The sequence below is a fragment of the Misgurnus anguillicaudatus genome, chromosome 21 (genome assembly GCF_027580225.2).
Source record: "Misgurnus anguillicaudatus chromosome 21, ASM2758022v2, whole genome shotgun sequence".
NCBI lineage: Eukaryota > Metazoa > Chordata > Actinopteri > Cypriniformes > Cobitidae > Misgurnus > Misgurnus anguillicaudatus.
The window spans coordinates 1,599,008-1,618,724 of record NC_073357.2 but is presented as its reverse complement, the minus strand read 5'-3'; the positions used below and the strand labels follow the sequence as shown (position 1 = coordinate 1,618,724).

At 39.1% G+C, this 19,717-nt stretch overlaps 1 long non-coding RNA gene across 1 annotated transcript; it reads left to right on the top strand.

Annotated features, from left to right (window-relative positions):
* The first annotated feature begins 12,006 nt into the window (after window positions 1-12,006).
* Window positions 12,007-14,214, top strand: LOC141352963 (uncharacterized). Its single transcript, XR_012360017.1, has 3 exons — window positions 12,007-12,163; window positions 12,575-12,616; window positions 14,026-14,214. It is a non-coding gene; the product is annotated as an uncharacterized lncRNA (long non-coding RNA).
* Window positions 14,215-19,717: the final 5,503 nt, after the last annotated feature.

The following is a 19,717-nucleotide window of genomic DNA, read 5'->3' as shown; positions in this document are numbered from 1 at the left end:
AAACCGTATTAATCCTGTTTAATTGCAGCAGTGTTATGTTAATGTCAAGGGCAGTGGCGGCTGGTGCTAAAAAAACAAACACACTCAAAATCAAACTTTTACTGTAGTAATGCAGTACTGTTAATAGCCATTTATCAGGTGATGAATATCATTAGGCTACTTAGCTAAAATGCTGAAAATGTTACAGTTGAAATTAAAAGCACAAAATAAATGTACTATGAATCTGTAATGAACTAACTCTAAAAAATGCTGGGTTGTTTTTTCAACCCAAATGCTGGGTTGAGACTGTTGGGTAATTTTGTTGGGTTAATGTAACCCAATTTGGGTTGAAAATCGTTTTTAATCTGTAACCCAGCGAAAGTGATTGGTGGGTTGGAGAGACGTGTTAACGTGGACATTGCAAGCTGGGCGAAGTTGAAGCAGAGTATTTGGGCTGAAGATAGACAGAGTTAAGTTGTCTAATCATTCCTTCTGAAGTCTTTGTGCTGAAGTGATTGTTTACCTCGAAAGAGTCGTGTTATTGAAGTACACGGGAAAACGGAGCAACAGGGAACGAACAGAGGAATTGGGTATAGCCGCCTCAGATGCACCAGACATCTGGAAGAAAGAGGGAAGTATTAAGTGTCGAAGAAAACTGTGAGTTACATTGGAATTCGTCTTGTGTTGTTTTACACCATTGTTTATACTGCACCCCAGTGTATCTTCTGTGTATCCGAGCAGTGTGTGAGTGGCCCCACCCGTGTTGAGGATCGGTGGGTGAGCCGGAACCGGCCGAGAAAAGGAAGAAGTGTGTTTAACGGTCGTGGTCTTGACGTCCTCACATGGTCATCCTCCGCACCGACCCCTTCAACTACCCAGGACTATTCCCTGGCCAAACGTTGTGATTCTGACCCTAATTCACTGTGAGTGTGTGGAGTGCATTGGGTGAGTCTTTTTGACATGTGTACACCTGAAGAATTGTAGTGTTGTGCTGTGCCAATGTTGTCAGCGATCACTCCCTAGGCCGAAGAGAAAGCCCTGTGCTAGAAGAAGTGAACTGGTGACGTTGGGCGACTGTTGTATATTTATCCAACCGACCGTGCTCCATCAATCTCTTTCCCCCACCTGGTTGCGGTGTGGCGACTAAATGAAGTAAGACATTGCTGCGAATACGGAGAGAGAGAACTTATAATTGCCCGCTGTGTGGAAAAAGTGTACTTGCTGTCTTGTGTATATTACCCATCTGTGGAGTGTGTCCAGACATCCGTCCATGTCGAGATCTCCCGCCCCGCTGTCTGAAAGGAAGAAGAGTTGAAGCGGTTGGCAGTACATCACATGATGTGGCGCTTTACCTCAACCTATTCAACTTCGCGACCCCATCTGCGGGTGGCTAAGCTATATATTCCAGCAGCATTGACTGGTGCCTCCATCCGCTTTTCTGTCTGAAGTGAAGAGGTGTTGTATCTCCCCCCTATATGTCCATTGAAGTATTGTACTGTTGAAGGAAATCTGTGTTTTCTGCTGCTATTCTGCTGGTTTGAGCCAAGGGCTCTGTGTCATCGTGGGACTGTTCTACCACATGTTGGGAAGTCAACGCCGAAGTGTTTTCCAGAAGTCTGTCCAAGTGAGGAAGGCTTAAAGTTAGCAGTGAGCCCACACGCCCTCTCTAATCATCTGAGTCCTGAAGAGCTGAAGCCAGATGCATGCTTATCCAAGAGTCTGTGAGTTAAATCCATTCTAGCTAAAAGCCAGGGATACTCACCTGTATACCTACCTGCACGGCCACAGTACTAAGCCCAGTGTACTATATTGTATACCTACCTGTACGCCCAGAGCTCTAAGCTCAGTGTATCATCTGTATACTTCTCTGTACGCCCAAGGTCTAAGCCAAGTATACTCACTTGTATACCGACCTGCACGCCCACCGTCTCAAGTCCCATATTCTTCCCCCCTATACTAGCCTACACGCCAAAGTTCCAATCCCAACGTACTCCTTGCATCCTTACCTGTACAACCGCAGTGCCAAGTCCAGTATACCCCCGTATACTTACCTGTACGCCCACAGTACCAAGCCCAGTATACCCCCGTATACTTATCTGTACACCCAAAGTCTAAGCCCAGTGTACTTATCGCATACTTACCTGTACACCCACAGTACCAAGTCCAGTATACCCCCGTATTCTTATCTGTACGCCCACAGTACCAAGCCCAGTATACCCCCGTATACTTACCTGCACGCCCAAGGCCTAAGCCAAGAGGACCTATTTGGATCCCGTACATTCGAGATCCAAGCTCCAAGCTAGTGCACCCCCTGCATACTTACCTGCACGCCCAAAGTCCAAGTCCAGTGTACCTCTTGTGAACCTGCCTGTACGCCTAACGCTCCCAGTATAGTGTACTCACCTGTATACCTTCCAGGCACCTCCAGCTCCAAGCCCGGGGACGCTCCTGCATACCTTCTGGATGCCCACACTCTCAGTCTAGTGCACTTACCTGATTACCTTCTGGAGGTCCAAGCTTCAAGCCCAGTGTGCCCTTTACACGCCAGGGCCGCTAGTCTAAGGTACTTACCCACTCACTTACCAGTGTGCTTACTTGTGTTTGTCCTTTGCATCCAGGAAGAGAAGAGTTGGAAGTTTCACCTGCAGTTCACCTGGGAGGCACAAGGGGGAGAGAGCAGAGAATATTCATCTGTAATTCACGTGTGGAGAAAGAAGAAAGGAAGTTGGAGTACTTACCTGCAGGTCCCCGTGAGAGTCAGCAGCGACTCGGACCAAGAGCCCTCCAGTCCCCGAGAGCATCTTTAAGAACCCCTTTCGTCCCCCCCTTACCCTTTTTAAATTAATAAACCTTGTTTTAACTTACTTGCTCTCATCTGTCTGGTCATTGGGGTGTTTTTGGGACCTCCTCGAGGTGGAAACTGAGGGAGGAGCGAGACTCACGATATTGGTGGTGCGCTTCGACCTATTACATGTGTCCGTGGTGGCCTGTCAAATTTCTGTGTTTGGCAATGAAACAGGAAGTTGTTCTAAGTCAGGCTTTAAATGTCCAATCTGACCCACGCTTCACATGTTTGATAAGTGTCCTGGCCTGAACACATTAACATGGCAATATTCAGTAAATGTTATAGCGCCACCTGCTGGCAGCAGGAAATGCCATGTTTTACACTGTGATTTACTGCTCATAGAAATTTATTCAGATCATCATCATACTTGGTCAGTCTGAACTTAAGGACTTCACAATGGTAAAATGTGAAGATCTTGAATTTTCTTTAAAGTAAAGTGTCCGTGGCTGCCTGCTAAAGTTTGATGTTTTCCTATGAGAAAGCTGTTGTAACTCAGGCATACAATGTCCGACCTGTCACAGACTTCATATGTTTGACAAGGTTCCTGGCCTGAACACATCAATGTAACAACAATCAGTTACAATTATAGCGCCACCTGCTGCACACAGGAGGTGTGGCACATCAAAATTCTTTTGCAAATCCACCTATATTTATCCACTTAAATTCAAATCCCCCTGGTTCATTGTTTTATTAAGGCCATAGGGTGGCGGTACCCATGTGTGCGAGGGCCCTACCATCGCTGCTTGCAGCTTTAATATCACTTATAATGGTGTTACTGCAAATCTTGTAGATCAGAGACCCCCAAATCTTACCGTGGAGGGCTGGAGCACTGCAGGGTTTATCTCCAACCCTGATCAAACACACCTGAGCAAGCTAATCGAGGTCTTCATGATCACTAGAAAACCACATGTGGGTAAGTTTGATTAGGGTTGGACCTAAACTCTGGCTATTTCTCAATTCAAAGAACGCGAAGAACGGACTTGCGTACTTGTGGAGATCGGTCTTGCCAGGCGACCTCGGAAAAACGAACACAGCAGGTCGCGAGAACACAGAACGCACTTCTGAGAATTGAGATGTGCGCGATCTTCCTGTTGGTCACCTGACCTCCGCCATTGTTTTGCCGCAATGACTTCTGGGGCGTAAAGCGATTTCAGTGCGATATCAGTGATTAATGCTATTGTACATTTTATGGTATTTTATTAACCTGACATTTCTTAGCCTACTTAAACAGTATACTGTATACAATTAGCACGTCTTGATACATTGTCTGCTTCTTAAAAAATCTTGGTACTGTTCAAGCCCTTGAATAAGTTTTGCTGATATATCTTATCCATTTTATATTTTATAAAATGTATACAATGACATCATTCTTAGAATTTTCACACAGTTGTTACTCTGAGCTGCTTTATGCATTCGGCCCCTGGTTGAATTCTGCCCGTAGCTCAAACTGTTTTGATAACCAAAACTGTCACATGGTTTTTATAACCGAAACATGAATGTTCATTTTGACTATCAAATGAGGGTCAGTAACTACAGTAGCACCACATACGGTGAATGAGAAATGGGCTGCTTCTTTAAACTCATTTGTAAGTGTAACCGCTGAGTCTCGACTTTAAGCTTAGCTGATATGCAGCTTTTTAGATGTTATAATATAGAAACAGAAACACAGCTGATAAACAACACACAAACAAACAACCCATACTGTTCTTTCTACTGAATCACCACATGCACTTATTTTTTACAACATGCACTTATTTTTAACAATACAGGTCCAGTGTGGGTTTTTAGCGCCATCTAGTGGTGAGATTGCAAACTGCAACCAACAGCTCAATCCACAGCTCACCATTCAATTTCAAAACACATAAAGAAGCTATGGTAGCTGCCACACGAAGTAAATTTGCATGGCCAGACTCTTTCTTAGCTTAACTTGACTTCATATACATCATAATTATTTGCAGTGTTTGTTAAAATGAGGCTGTTGTTTTGAAATTACTCTGTTTGAAAGATATATATCAAATGTTCTTTGACTCATCCTATTTAAGTTTGTGTAACTCAAAGCGGTAAAGTCATTGGACACACATGAAACTTTTAAGTTAAATAAACGTTTATCGCTGGTTTGAGTTCAGTTCAATCATTTTTAATGAGTACATTATAGTTTTAAACACGAAAAGTATGGTCTAAATCAGGGGTCTCCAACCTTTTTTCACCGCGGACCGGTTTCAGCTTTAAAAAAAATTTGCGGACCGGGCGTGAGATTGGGGGGGATTTGGGGTCGCTGAGTTGCTGTTCAAAGTAAGTGCTGAAAATCCTCCTTTTCGAAATGTATACGTTTTAAAAGATAATAACCATGCATTAGGAAAATTAACAATTGCTTTATTTAGGCTATAGTATATTTTCTATAGACGTGTAAAACCATATTTTGGCGGATTGTTTTTTACTTTCATTGTTTTTACTAGTTTGCCTGCCATTTAATAATTAATGGAACCTAAATGAACTTGGCTTGCTGTTCTCAAAGGCAGCTCGAATCTTGGTCGGCTCGAGACCTAATTCCAAGTAACAGAACAAAAGAAAAATGCAGTGAAGGAGGAGAGATGCCAGAAGAATTGCGGCTGGGCACAGACCCAGCAAACATGCCCATGCGGGCCCACTGTGGGTATGCTGTGGGACACTGTGGGCAGGGCAAACCCACACCAAACCCCAAATGGGCCCCATGCGGGTTAGCCCATGTGGGGCCCACAGTAGTTTGCCCTTTGGGGGCCCTACATGGGTTTACTAGGGGCAAGCCCACTGTGGGCTTGCCCATAGTAAACCCACACAGGCCCCATATGGGCCAGCCCATGCGGGCCCCATATGACTTTGCCCTTTTGGGCCCCATGAGGGTTTTTTAGTGGGCCAACCCACTGTGGGCTTGCCCACAGAAAAACCCAAACAGGGCCCATATTGGCCAGCCCATGCAGGCCCCGTATGACTTTGCCCTTTTGGGCCCCATGAGGGTTTTTTGTGGGCAAACCCACTGTGGGCTTGCCCACGGAAAAACCCAAACGGGGCCCATATGGGCTAGCCCATGCGGGCCCTCTATTACTTTGCCCTTTTGCGCCCCATGAGGTTTTTTGTGGGCCATCCCACTGTGGGCTTGCCCACAAAAAAAACCACACAAGCCCCATATTTTCTAGCTAGCCCCAATTATTTTGCCATTTATTCTTGGATCCCACACATCCAAGTCACCCCATTTTTTAACTTTTGCCATCTGGCCGGCGCTTCTTCCCCCAGGCAATCTACCTCATGAACAGTTAAATGTTCCCCACTCATGCTTATGCAAAAAAAGTGCAATACCCTTATATTTTATTTGTTACCCCTCCATAGAACATCCCTGCATCTTATTTAATCCTATTAAATTGTCATTTATAGCACAATTGTTTACACACATATTTATTTGCCTACAATTTTTGTCTGTGTGTTGGTGTGTTTGTGTACTGGAAGCTTATGTCACTAAAACAAATTCCTTGTATGTGCAAGCATTCTTGGCAATAAAGCTCTTTCTGATTCTGATTTCTGATTCATTTATCATATAGTAATAATATTTTTTTAATATTTGAATGATTAAAATAAGTATAATTATTATTAAATTATTAAAATAATTATCATTGGTTGTTATTATCTTAGCAGATAATTTCCTTTTGATGTTAATTGTTGTTGTTAAATCAAAAACCATAGTTACTACACTTGCTATAATTAAACCATTTTTATACATTTTTATGAAGGTCTGTCCATTTAGAACAAAATGTGCATGCATGTTTATGTAGAAATAATTGAACACACCCCCGGATAAGGATCTTAAAAGCTATGCTTTAAAGCACAACATTTCTGTTTATTTTAATACAATAAATATTTAATGTTAAACTAGTTCTAATTTTCAGTCCGTCTGAACGCAGTGCTTCGCTATGAGAAACGCTTTCTTTACCATCTTTATTGTGTTTTAACATGTTGTCTTTTGTCATGTGTTATTAGGCATGTTCAACTTCATGAAGCGCTGCGAGAACCCACATCATATGTTGATGACGTAAACGTATCGCGAGACTGAGTCAAGAAATTACACGTAGAGGTCTAATTTTTTTTTTTTTTTTTATTGAATAAATGAACAACATAAATCAACAAAAAAAAAAGATTGACAGTAACAATACAAATACAAGGTATGCTAGGGGGAATTTACAATAGAATATTAAATAAGGTACACATTTTTAAAGTTTTCAGTGCCTTTTGCTTTAACGAGAATCTTATAGAATCAATATACAGTTCCATCTCTTTTTTAAATAATATAAAACAGGGTTTTTTTCCAGAGAATTTACATTTGTGAATATGAAATTTTGCTAACAGAAGGATCAGATTAATAATGTAAATATTATTAGTATCATGATAGTCTCTTTGATTCTTGAAAATACCAAAAAGCACATATTTCCAAAATAACATAAAATCAGCATCAATATTCTTACAAATAAATTCACAAACATTTTCCCAAAAGGGTTTTACATGTGGGCAGTACCAGTATAAGTGAACCATAGTTTCTAAGCTGTTATTGCAAAAAGTACAATTTGTATCTATATCGCTTTTAAATTTCACAAGAAAATGTTTTGTTGGGTAGATTCTATGAATTAGTTTAAATGAAACTTCCTTTATTTTATTTGTTATTAAATATTGATTAGGAAGTAACCAAACCTTTTTCCAAACAATATCATCTGAGAACCGGTTCCAGAACGAATGAACATAAGGCAAGGATACAATATTTCTTTGAAATAAAGTTCTTATACAACTGTTATGAGAGTTAAACGACAAACATATCCTACCTTCATAGGTATTTACAATATTAGGTAGGGACCAGAGTGTAGTATTTATTCTTGTTGTATATTTAAATAAAGTACAGATTTTAGGAGATATGGCATCAAAAACTTTGGCATAATCCTTTGGTGTTACAGGGATTTTGTAGTAAGCCAAAAATTCGCCAAAAGTGAAAAGAAAACCATTAGAATTAAACAATTGATCTACCAGAATTATGCCATTCTTAAACCAATACTCAAGAAAAAGAGATTTACGCTTGTACACAATGTCCTTGTTATTCCAGATATAATACCTATGCGGTGAGAAATTGTGCTTGAAGATTAAAGACCATGAAAGAAATGCCTGGCGATGAAACTCCGCTAGTTTTACTGGTATTTTATCAATATCATAATTGCAACCAAGGAAAAACTGAAGGCCACCCAAGGTGGAAAAAATATAGGAGGGAATAAAATTCCAGATGGAATTGGGATTTCTGATAATCTGTCTAAGCCAATTAACTTTGAATGTATTATTTAATGTTGCAAAGTCCAAAAAATTTAGGCCACCCTTTTCATAACTATTCATAATAACAGTTTTCTTTATATAATGCGTTTTGTTTTTCCAAACAAAGTTATACAACATTTTGTCAATCTCTTTGCATTCTTTTTTACCAAGATGTAAAGCCAATGCTGCATAAGTTAAACGAGAAATAGCCTCTGCCTTAGTAATCAGTACTCGACCCCTTAACGAAAGATCCCTTATAAGCCAATGGTTCAAAATTCTTTTAGTTTTTTCAATTATAACCTCAAAATTAATCGAACATCTTCTGCATTGGTCTTTAGTGATTAACAATCCTAAATACTGCACTTCAGTTTTGATGGGAATATTAAAGTAAGAAGTCTCAGAACACTCCTTAATGGCCAAAAGTTCACATTTATTCAAATTCAGAGATACCCCAGATGCCTTTGAGAACTCATCAATCAAATCTATGGCTACAGAAATCTGGCTTTCATCTTGAATGAAGAGTGTTGTGTCATCGGCTAACTGAGTTACTTTTAATTCTCTATCAACAATTTTAATGCCTTTCATCGGACTTGAAATAATGTGAGCTGAGAGAAGCTGACTCACTAACAAAAAAAGATATGGTGATACAGGACATCCCTGCCTAATTCCTCTAGATACCGAAAATCTAGGAGAAGTCCCATTTGACAACTTAATGGAGCAGTTACCTTTTTCATAGAGGGTTTTAATTGCATTGGAAAAAAAATTCCCAAAACCAAATTTTTTAAGGGTATCAAAAATGAATTTATGTTCAACAGAGTCGAAGGCTTTATAAAAATCTAAAAATAAAATAAAAGCATTATCATTAATCAACTCTGAGTAATCTAAAATATCCAAAACTAGTCTAATATTATTTGAAATGTGTCGATTTTTCATAAAACCTGACTGTGACTCGTCAATTATTGAATTCAATACCGATTTTAATCTTCTAGCTAAAATTAAAGCCAATAATTTATAATCATTGTTTAATAAACAGATAGGGCGCCAATTATCAATAAAATATTTATCTTTTTTTGGTTTGGGAATCAGTGTAATTAACCCCTGTGTTAAAGTGGGAGGAAGACATTGTTTCTTAATACTTTCAACAAAAACCTCTAAAAGAAATGGTGCTAAATCTTCTAAAAACTGCTTGTAAAACTCTGATGTCAGTCCATCAGTACCTGGCGATTTGGAATTTTTAAGATGAGTAACTGCATCCATTAATTCACTGAGTACAATAGGATTGTCACATAAATCTCTTTGATTTTCATCAATAGATTTAACTTGCAACGAGTCCAGAAAGGCATCAGCTGTCACCTGTGAATAATTAGAAGTATATAGTTTTTTATAAAAGTCACTACAATACTTAGAGATTATTATATGATCATCAACAATAATCCCATTAATATTTAATTTAGATATGGTGTTATTTACAAAATTCCTCCTTTCCAAGTTGAAAAAGTAATGGGAATTTTGTTCCCCTTCCTCAATCCATTTTCTTCTTGAACGAATGAAGGCACCTTTTGCTTTTCTTTTATAGACTTCGTCTAATTCAGTCATCAGCAGTGTCATTTCTACTTTCTCATCCTCTAAAATCAGATTAGGATGTTTCTGAGACAACTCTGTTATTCTTGATATTATTCTTGTTTCTTCTTCTCTCTTTTTTCTGGCCATTAAAGAACCAAACTTTCTTACATATTTCCCAATCTCATACTTTAACATTTCCCAATTTGTACTGAATGCATTCTCCATTTTAGCTTTAATCCAGAATCTAGCAATCAAGGTTTTTATCTTCTTTTGAACTTCCTCATGAAGCAGGAGTGAATTATTCAGTTTCCAGTATGAGGAAGATGTAGCGTTATTGTTTTTCACATGCAGCTTGATATTAATGAAAATGGCTTTATGATCTGATAAAGGAGTTGGTAAAATATCTACCTCTACCCCATCTTTTTGAAAGCTTTTAGAGATTAACCAATAATCTATTCTAGACTGACTTGTTCCAGACTTATTACTCCAAGTAAAGATTATATCATTAGGAAATTTTTCTCTCCAGATATCATTAAGGTCAAATTGATCCATAAAGTTTTTTAAAGTATTATCTGTTGACTTTGGGCGACCTGGTGGCCATTTATCTACAGCACAGTCCTGAACAATATTAAAATCTCCACCCATAATTATATAAGCTCTTGGATATTTTTCCAACCAACTTTTAAGTATGTTTTCTATTGCTTTCAGAAGATTGTCATTTTCTGGTTTCCTATTATACCCATACAAATTAACAGTTATAATAAAAAAATCGTTACAGGTAAGTAATAAACAAACAAAATGTCCATCTGGATCATTAACCGATTGCAAAACTTCACCATTAAACCTATTCCTAAGTGTTATTACCCCAGCTGAATGTTCCGATCCATGGGAGAACCATAAGGAATTCCCCCACTGGGTAGTCCAAAATTTAGCATCATCTTTAACAGAATGAGCTTCTTGTATATAACAAAAATCAACCCTGAATTGTTTAGCAAAAAGAAACAGTGCTTTCCTTTTATTATTACAACGTAACCCCCTAGCATTGAATGAAATAAAAGATAAATTAAGCAAAACAAGTGAACAATAGCAAATATCAAAAAGAGAAACTTTAAATTTGGAAGAATTAAACCTGTTTAAGTCGAGATCAGCATCCATAAGAACAACAAATTAGGGTAACTGAATTATATCTTCACTTTGAATGTGTCTTTTTACCTCATGTTCCGAAGAATATAAAAAACACGACGAAACACGAGAAGGGAAAAAAATGTCACAACACAGCATATTTTCAAAGCTTATGCATCCGAGCGAGAGGTCATGTAATTTCTGAGCCTTCGACGAACGCTCGGCCTCCCACAAAGTAAGCCGACTTGCCTTCCTCTCGTGCCTTTTTAATCAGTGGCCAAAGTTTTTGCCTCGCTTCTCTATCCTCTTTCGACAAATCTTCGGCGAAGCGCAGGTGGCGGCTTTGAAGGAATGGACTGTTTTTTGCAGCTTTCCAGATTGCTTCCCTGTATCTTCGAACGACAAAACGGATGATAACCGCTCGTGGTCTTGACTCATTCGAGCGCTTAGTGCCCAGCCGATGCGCAACATCAATAACATCTGGTAACTTTTCTTTCTCCTGCGGTAACACTTCTTGACAGATGCGGATCACTTCATCGAGCACATTCTCCCTCGCCGCCTCCGGGATCCCGTAAAGTTTCAAATTCCATCGTCTGCCATAACGCTCCAAATCAGAGACGCGATTCATGCAGGTCAAGGTAGACTGTTCACTTTTCTCTATACGTTTTTCCATACCACTCATTTTCTCTTTAAGATCCTTGATTTCTGCACATGTCGACTTCGCCATCTCTTCTAGAGCATCACATCTGGTGTTAATGAGATTCGCCAGCCTATTAACAATCTCATCCGAATTCCAACTGTTTTTACTGTTGGAAAGTGATGGTTTTTTAGCTACCGGTGGCTTGCTAGGAGTTATTGGAAGTGGGGGAAATTCCTCCTCATTTCCCAGATAGTCAGCCATTCCGTCATCGTAGTCGTGATCAGTGTTAGCCATTGTGCTATCGTTGCTCGCTCCTTTGCTTTGAACATTCGATCGTTTCTGAGCAGATTTTGGCATTTTTTCATCTTTGTGAAAAACAAAAAGTTGTTCCAGAGTACTGCACTGCTGCACCGAGTAAAAAAACAATTCTACAACACGTTTACCCTAGTATACTTAACTTTAATGCCGAGAGCTCGAAAGTTTTGTCTACTCACACCGCCATCTTGGTCGGCCCCACGTAGAGGTCTAATTTCGAACCGCTCTCACGGTACATTGACGTCATCATCATGTCAGCGCCGCATGAGGTCGAACACACCTATTATTTGCGGGCACGCGCCTCCGTCCTCGTGAGTTCAAAAACTGAATTTAACCGATGTTTACCTCAGACGACAGTTTTCGTTTCTGTGATAAATTCTGAGGTAAGTTTTCCTTAAATCCTGCTTACTTCATTAAAAATAAGTAAGTTCACAGTAATGTTCATTTTGTTGTTAGTAAATTGATATGACTAAAATATTATGAACTTTAATGTTTACTGTTGATTAAAGCTGTTTGTTTGACTGACCTCGTGATGTAGCTATGAGCTAATGTAGAGCAGATCTTTTATTTGTCTTTAGTTTCTATAAAATGTGTTATCCTCGTTCTTAAATGTATTTTACATTGTTTAGTTAATTATTACGCAGGTTATTTCGATGTAGGGTTTTTACGCGTAAATAATAAGGTTATAACGTAACTTACAGTACGGGAACACAGTTTACAGTAGAAGAATTTAAACAGAAGCCATCAATTCTGCATTAATAACTATTGTACTTTTATGTTCACTTTTCTTTCAGCTAATTTTCTTGTTGTGTTTGATCTTTTCCATTGGCTGAAGAGTAAGTATTACTTTGTTTGTATTTGCACCCAAAATAAATGGGTCAGAATAAGTGCTCAAAACGCTCTCCTCAATACAATGGATAAATTAAAAATATAACTAAAAAATATTAAGTACAACAAGTAGTCAGAGCTCACTTTGACTTGATGTACACCTCAGTCCCATATCATGTATTAGAAGATGCATATAGTTTTAATAAAAAATGTTTTTCTGTCATCATTTTATATTTTATTGTGCTCAAGTTCAGAACACAGCTCATTCACCTAAATCAAATAGTGACTCGCTGGTTAATATCCATCAGCTTTCTGCAATAAAATCCTAAAGATGTACCCTTAAACAAAGACAATTATAAGATCATCCATTTGGATCCAGTTAAAGCAATAAAACCTACTTGAAATACTTGGTAAGAAAAACTAGTGCAGTATACATTGTATAAATTATAGTATCTTAGCACTTATCTTATTATTGCCACCTTAAAGCTCACATAAAACACCACACACTGTTTCTGCTAATGTTAAAGGAGTAGTTCACTCAAAAACGGTCACCATTGACTTGACCATAGTAATTTTTCCTACTATGAAAATTCAATGGGCCCCATTTTAAGAATGTACTTCCCTTTAATCTTATATACCTATAGAGTAGTATTGCATCCTTCAAATATATAAAGACCTTTTAGTTTTATCAGACTTATAAAAGACGGATCAGCTGTACAGATTCTTTAGGCATAAATCCGGGCGGGAGCAAATGTAAGTCCCTTTGCTTACATTTACAAGTATACATTTACTTATATATGCTACTACACCAATCTTATCTTGCACTGAACGATTTCTTTATATATATATAGCTTAGCTTAGACTTTAAACTGTTAAGCGCCGCCGTCCCGAATACGGGACACCTAAGTTTGCATTAATATTGTTAATGTAAATTTTAATCTATCACTAAAAACTATATATCGTTGGAAAGGTCTAAGCCTCCAGAATAGACATTTCAACAGTGTTTTATAAAATAAATTATGTAGGGAGAGTAATTGATTCATTTATGAAGAAAGTGTGCCTCAAAACATTTATTTTCTGCTAAATGTCACTGTCCCACCAGCAGGACGCCTACACTTACTTCAATGTTTGCATATGAATTCTTATCTAATCATGACAAACTGTATATTGTTTGAAAGCTCCAAGAGTGTAGATTTAACTCAATAGGGTGGGGTGACACTTAAAAGGTTAAGCACATAATAACTAGGTCTCAAATCAAGCAATTGAAGTATTAATAATTGGGGCTAAATACAATGTTAAAATGTAGAAAACCCCTTTTATAATTAGTTTCCTACTTGGATTAATCATGATTGACTTTTTGTAAAAAAAAACTTGTTTTAATGTTGATGTTTATATTGTTTTTTATGTTTTCACTTAGATGCTGTGACAAAAAAGCAACCAGGACACCACATCTGCAGTGACAGAGAGCAGGATGGGGGAGGAATCAGAAGGTCCAGAAGATAATATCAACTGGTGCCCCTGAGGAGATTCACGTTGTTCTGTTTCTTTTGTTTAGTAATAAGTGGTTTTATGTGATTTTGTAAAATAAAAGAAATTCATTATTCAATCTACATGTTTTGCACATAATTTTCTATATTTTACTTCCGTGTATTTACAGCCAGGGTGCCTACTGTATTTATTGCCCAATGTGCCCACAAGTTGCCCACAGTTAGCCCAAACTTTGCCCAGTGTGCCCACATTAAATCCACACTTTGTCCACAGTAAGCCCACACTTTGCCCAGTGTACCCACAGTTAGCCCACACTTTGCCCACAGCCCACACTTTGCTCAATGTGCCCACACTTTGCCCAATGTGCCCACAGTTAGGCCCACAGTTATCCCACACTTTGCCCAATGTGCCCACACTTTGCCCAATATGTGCCCACAGTAAGCACACACTTTGCCCACTGTGCCCACACTTTGCTCAATGTGCCCACAGTAAACCCACACTTTGCCCACAGTTAGCCCACACTTTGCCCAATGTGCCCACAGTAAGCCCACACTTTACCCAATGTGCCCACAGTAAGCCCACACTTTGCCCACAGTTAGCCCACGCTTTGCCCAATGTGCCCACAGTAAGCCCACACCCAGCCCACACTTTGGGCTGTCCCACTGGGGCCCCACTAAAGGTAGTAGTGGTATAAATAATATTACAAATTAAGCTACACGCACAAACAAACACTCTCTCTCTCCCTCTTATGATCAGTGATACAGAATAATGAGTGATACAGAGAATACTTCAGCTGACACTGAACCACCTGTCAGAGTTTGCTTAACCTTGCAGGACAGTGAGGGTCAAATCAGTGACAATGAAAACAGTGGCAGTAGCACCCACATTTCCCCCTCTGAGACCAATATTGCATCTGGTGATGGAGGTCCTCCTCCAACAAAGACCAAGAGGACTTCTGCAGTATGGGACTCTTTCACTGTTTCTGAAAGTGATCCCTCCAAAGCCATTTGCAAGCTTTGCAAGTCCAAGCTAAGCAGAGGCAGAGATGCAAAACATTGCAACACAACATCTCTACATAACCATCTGCTATATGTCCATCACATGAGAAAGCCCACTGTATCAGCCACCTCCTCTCCTCTTCCTTCTCAGGTCACTGGTGTTCAGCTGGGTGCTGCTAAGGGCTCACATTCATCTTCCTCTTCACCAATACTCACTGCATTTGCAGCAAAGCAGCCATTCTCAGCAAACCATCCCCGGGCAAAACAAATTACAGAGATGATTGGTAAAATGATCTGCACTGATCTTGAACCTTTCTCTGTAGTGGAGAGGAGAGGCTTTAAGCAACTTGTTGGCTTTTTAGAGCCCAAGTATAAGATCCCATCGAGGCACTATTTCAGTCGAACTGTAGTGCCTGAGCTGTATGAGGCAATGAGAGGGGAGTTGGTCCAGTCACTTAAGGCAGCTGAAGGAGGTGTCATCAACCTCACTACAGATCTTTGGACCAGCAATCACAATGCACATGCATATCTCTGTCTTACTGGGCACTGGTGTGAACGTGTAGGGGAAGCTTCAGTACAGAGGAAAGCAGGGCTGCTAAATGTTGGTGTGCTGGACATTGAGCACACATCAAACAACATTCTGTGCTGCCTTAAGGAAAAGATGAGAGAGTGGGAAGAGTCTGTTGGTCAGTCTGTCACAATACGGTTTGTTGTTTCAGATAATGCAGCCAACATGGTGAAAGCTTTGACTGAATATGGGCACATTCGTTGCGTGTCCCATACGCTTCACTTGGTGGTGATCAAAGCACTGGAGAAGAACAGGGTTGTGACATCCCTTCTCTCCAAAGCCAGGAGCATATCTGGCCATGTTCATCGCTCAAGCAAAGCCAGCAACAGACTACACGAGCTGCAAACACAATTGAACCTCCCCCAGCACACGCTCATAACCGATATAAAAGCAAGGTGGAACTATACGTTCTACATGCTCCAGCGGCTGGTGGAGCAGCGCAGGGCTGTGCAGATTATGACACAGGAGTCTAACATGGGTAGAGCTCCAACAATCATCTATCCAAATGAGTGGGGGTTAGCATCAGACATGCTCACTGTTCTTAGTCCTTTTGAGGAAGTCACACGGGCACTCTCAAAACACAGCGCCTCCATCTCTGAGGTCATCCCCCTCCTGCATGGCCTCTGCTTCATCATCAGGTCACTTCATGTGGGAGGTCTTGCAGCTGGTGAGGAATCTGAGGATGAATCTGATCAGTTCATGGCTGGTGATGATGATCAGGATGCCACAGTGGGGCTGGGCCAAGATGAGTCCAGGGAAAAGTTAGGCACAGCAGCAAGGAAACTGGCAGCCAGTTTGAGCAAAGAATTAGAATGGCGTTTCGAACCAATTTTTGCAAACTCCACATTTCTGCTTGCCACTCTTCTTGACCCCAGATATAAGGTCAGCTGTTTTCCAAACAATGTTGATGTTGAGGCACTGAAGAGGACATTACTCCTCAGGATGGGCCTCTGTGACCCTGTGGCTACACCTGCAAGAAACACAGAAGAGACACCTGCCACCAGCAGCACTTCAGTCTTGTCTTTCCTGCAGAAAAAGAAATCGGCTATGCCAATGAGGACATATTTACCATCAGGTGATGTGGAGGCCTACCTGACAGACGGGGACATCAGCCTTACCGATGACCCAGTGAAATACTGGTCAGGCAAGCTTCAGTGCTGGCCCAATCTTGCACGCTTTGCACTGCAGCATCTCAGTTGTCCACCTATAAGTGTCCAGTCTGAGCGTGTTTTTAGCACAGCTGGAAATGTGGTCAGTTCACAGCGTGCAAACTTAGACCCTAGCCATGTGGAACAACTGGTCTTCATCAAAGTCAATACAGATCTGAAAAACAGCGTCGGACTATTTGATTCGTAGACTCCCCCCGCTCTCTATCTCTCTCGCTTTCCCTCTTATGCACTCTCTCACACACACACACACACACACACACACACACACACACACACACACACACACACACACACACACACACACACACACACTCACCTGGTGTGGAAATAAAAAAATAAAAAAAGAACAAAAAAAAATAAAAAATAAAAAATAAAACTGATCATAAAAAAATTAAAAGTTAAAGAAAGTTATGTTGTTCATTACATTTTACTTCATAATTGCACTGCATTGTTTTGATTTCATTGATGCAAAACTTGTTCTGTAATATAGTTCGTTTGCTATTGTGATCAAAACCATTGATCTGAAGCTCAATCCTGATGCTGTCCTGTAAATATTTTTCGAATCCGCAATAAATATAACAAGTTCTGATCAACCCATATATTAATTGCATGCTTAAAATAACATACCGGTTAAAGCCCCGCCCATTTCAAGACAAACTCCACCTACTTTCGTGTTAGGCCACACCCACTCCGAGTACAGATACAGATACAGATAATTCATATGGTTAACAGATACAGATACAGATACAGATAATGCTGTACTCGCTCATCCCTAGGAAAAACGTTGATGTGTTTGGTCACTTCTAACTTTATCTCTAAATGGTACCATTGAATGAATGGGGCTAAGCTAAATGCTATCGAAGCGTCGCAGCGCGCTCCAGCGCTTACGTACACGCACACAGATGATAGAGGGATGTATCAACAATTCTTAGTTAAGGTAATAACATATTTTAATATTGAAAATGAGTAGACTATTCCTTTAAATCCAGTAACATTGAGATGGTTTCAAATTGTCTATGATCTCATCTACACTACATTTTAACTATAGTATTTGTGGTCACATGATTACTGCACTTTTACTACAGTATAAGAAAACCATGGTGAATTTTCCAAAATTTAACAGATGCTTACTATGCCAAATGTTTCAAAAAAAGAACTGTGTATACACATTTGTTTTGATATTTGTAAATCCAGTGATATGCACAAGGGTAAAGGTACAGAAAACATTTTTTTACAACATATTAAATTCTGTTTATTAACAACAAGGTAGAGATGATACTGGAATAAATTGGAATGAATAAGAAATGCTTCATTCCATGTGCGTTCTTGGGGTTACACGTCTGGTCTGAACGTTACTTCCGGTTTCTGTTTGTTTATTGGTCTGACTACTGACTACTATGCAACAAATGTTTTAGTTTCCTAAAGACAGGGGGAGATGGCGATGGATCACCACTATATGAAGGGAGGTTTGGCAGCCGGTTTGTAGTTAAGATTACAAAGATTATAGATTATATAACATAATAAATGTATACATTATAGTACACATTTACACAGCAACATTACCTTAGTTCATATTTCATAGCTAAAGTGTATAAAAATAACACTGAGCTAATCTACTTTGTTTATTTTGCTTGTTATCAGAAATAAACTACACTGTAAAATTTGCTGTAATTATGCAGCTGGTTGCCAGTAACTTACTGTAGAAGTTAAAGACTGAAAATTTTTCATGTTCGTTTAACTTTGAACAAAATAACATAAATGTAAAATCTACAGTAAGTTACTGGCAAACAGCTGCTGAACCCATCTATAGTCATCGAAAAACTAACCTATAGCATTCATTCCACAGGATATCACATATCAATTCAAATGCAGTCATCACCAATTAAAATCAGCAAATCAGTAATGACACTTTAACACAGGGGCAACTCTCTCTCTTTTTTTTGAAAAAGCGTAATATAGTACTTTGCGCGCCAGCTGCCATCGTCACAAAATATTAATGAACTCTCTTGAAAAGATGACAGCATAAGTTACGCACAACAATATGTGACATGAGCTAATCCAATCAAGTTTGAAAACAGCTGTCAATCAGACTTCAACATTTTCTTATTTTATTTCTTTTATTTTAAGCAAATGGAAATCTGAGGGGGCGGACATGTAAATGAGGGGGCCAAGGCCCACCCATGCCCCCTCGTGCTTGCTTTAACAAATTAAATTAGTAATCCCTGATGGCAGAAATACACATTTGTAGTATTGACTGAATAAAACTACACTGTAAAAAATTCCATAGAAATTGCAGCTGGGTTGCCGGTAACTTACCGTAGATTTAAATTTATGTTTTTACTGGCAACATTTTGTTCAAAGTTAAATGAACATTAAACATTTACAAGTCTTTGTCTTTACAGAGTAAAACAAAAAAACAGCATCAAGCAAAACATTTTGGGAAACAAAATCTGAAGCAAAAAACAAAAAAAGGTTGATGATGATTTCTGGTTCCCAGAATGCTTTGCATGAGGCTGTTATTGTATAGTTTTATTCTGTAAAGATAAAGACTTGTTAATATTTAAAATGTATTTAACTTTGAACAAAATCTTGCCAGTAAATAACATAAATTTAAATCTACGGTAAATTACTGGCAACCCAGCTGCAATAACATTGTCATTTCTACAGATTTTTTACTTTAATACATTTTATGACCTTTAAAAGGTTTATAGACCACTTAGGGACAAAAAGCCACATACCTATGAAGTTATTTTGATGAAACCTTTATAAAGCAAAATGTAAATTCTTCATTAAATATTTGAATCTCTCACTTCAGTGTGAAAAGGTCTATGATTTGTCCTTTAGATTTTAATAAATCATTTGATTTACAAAGGAGCTTGAACAGCT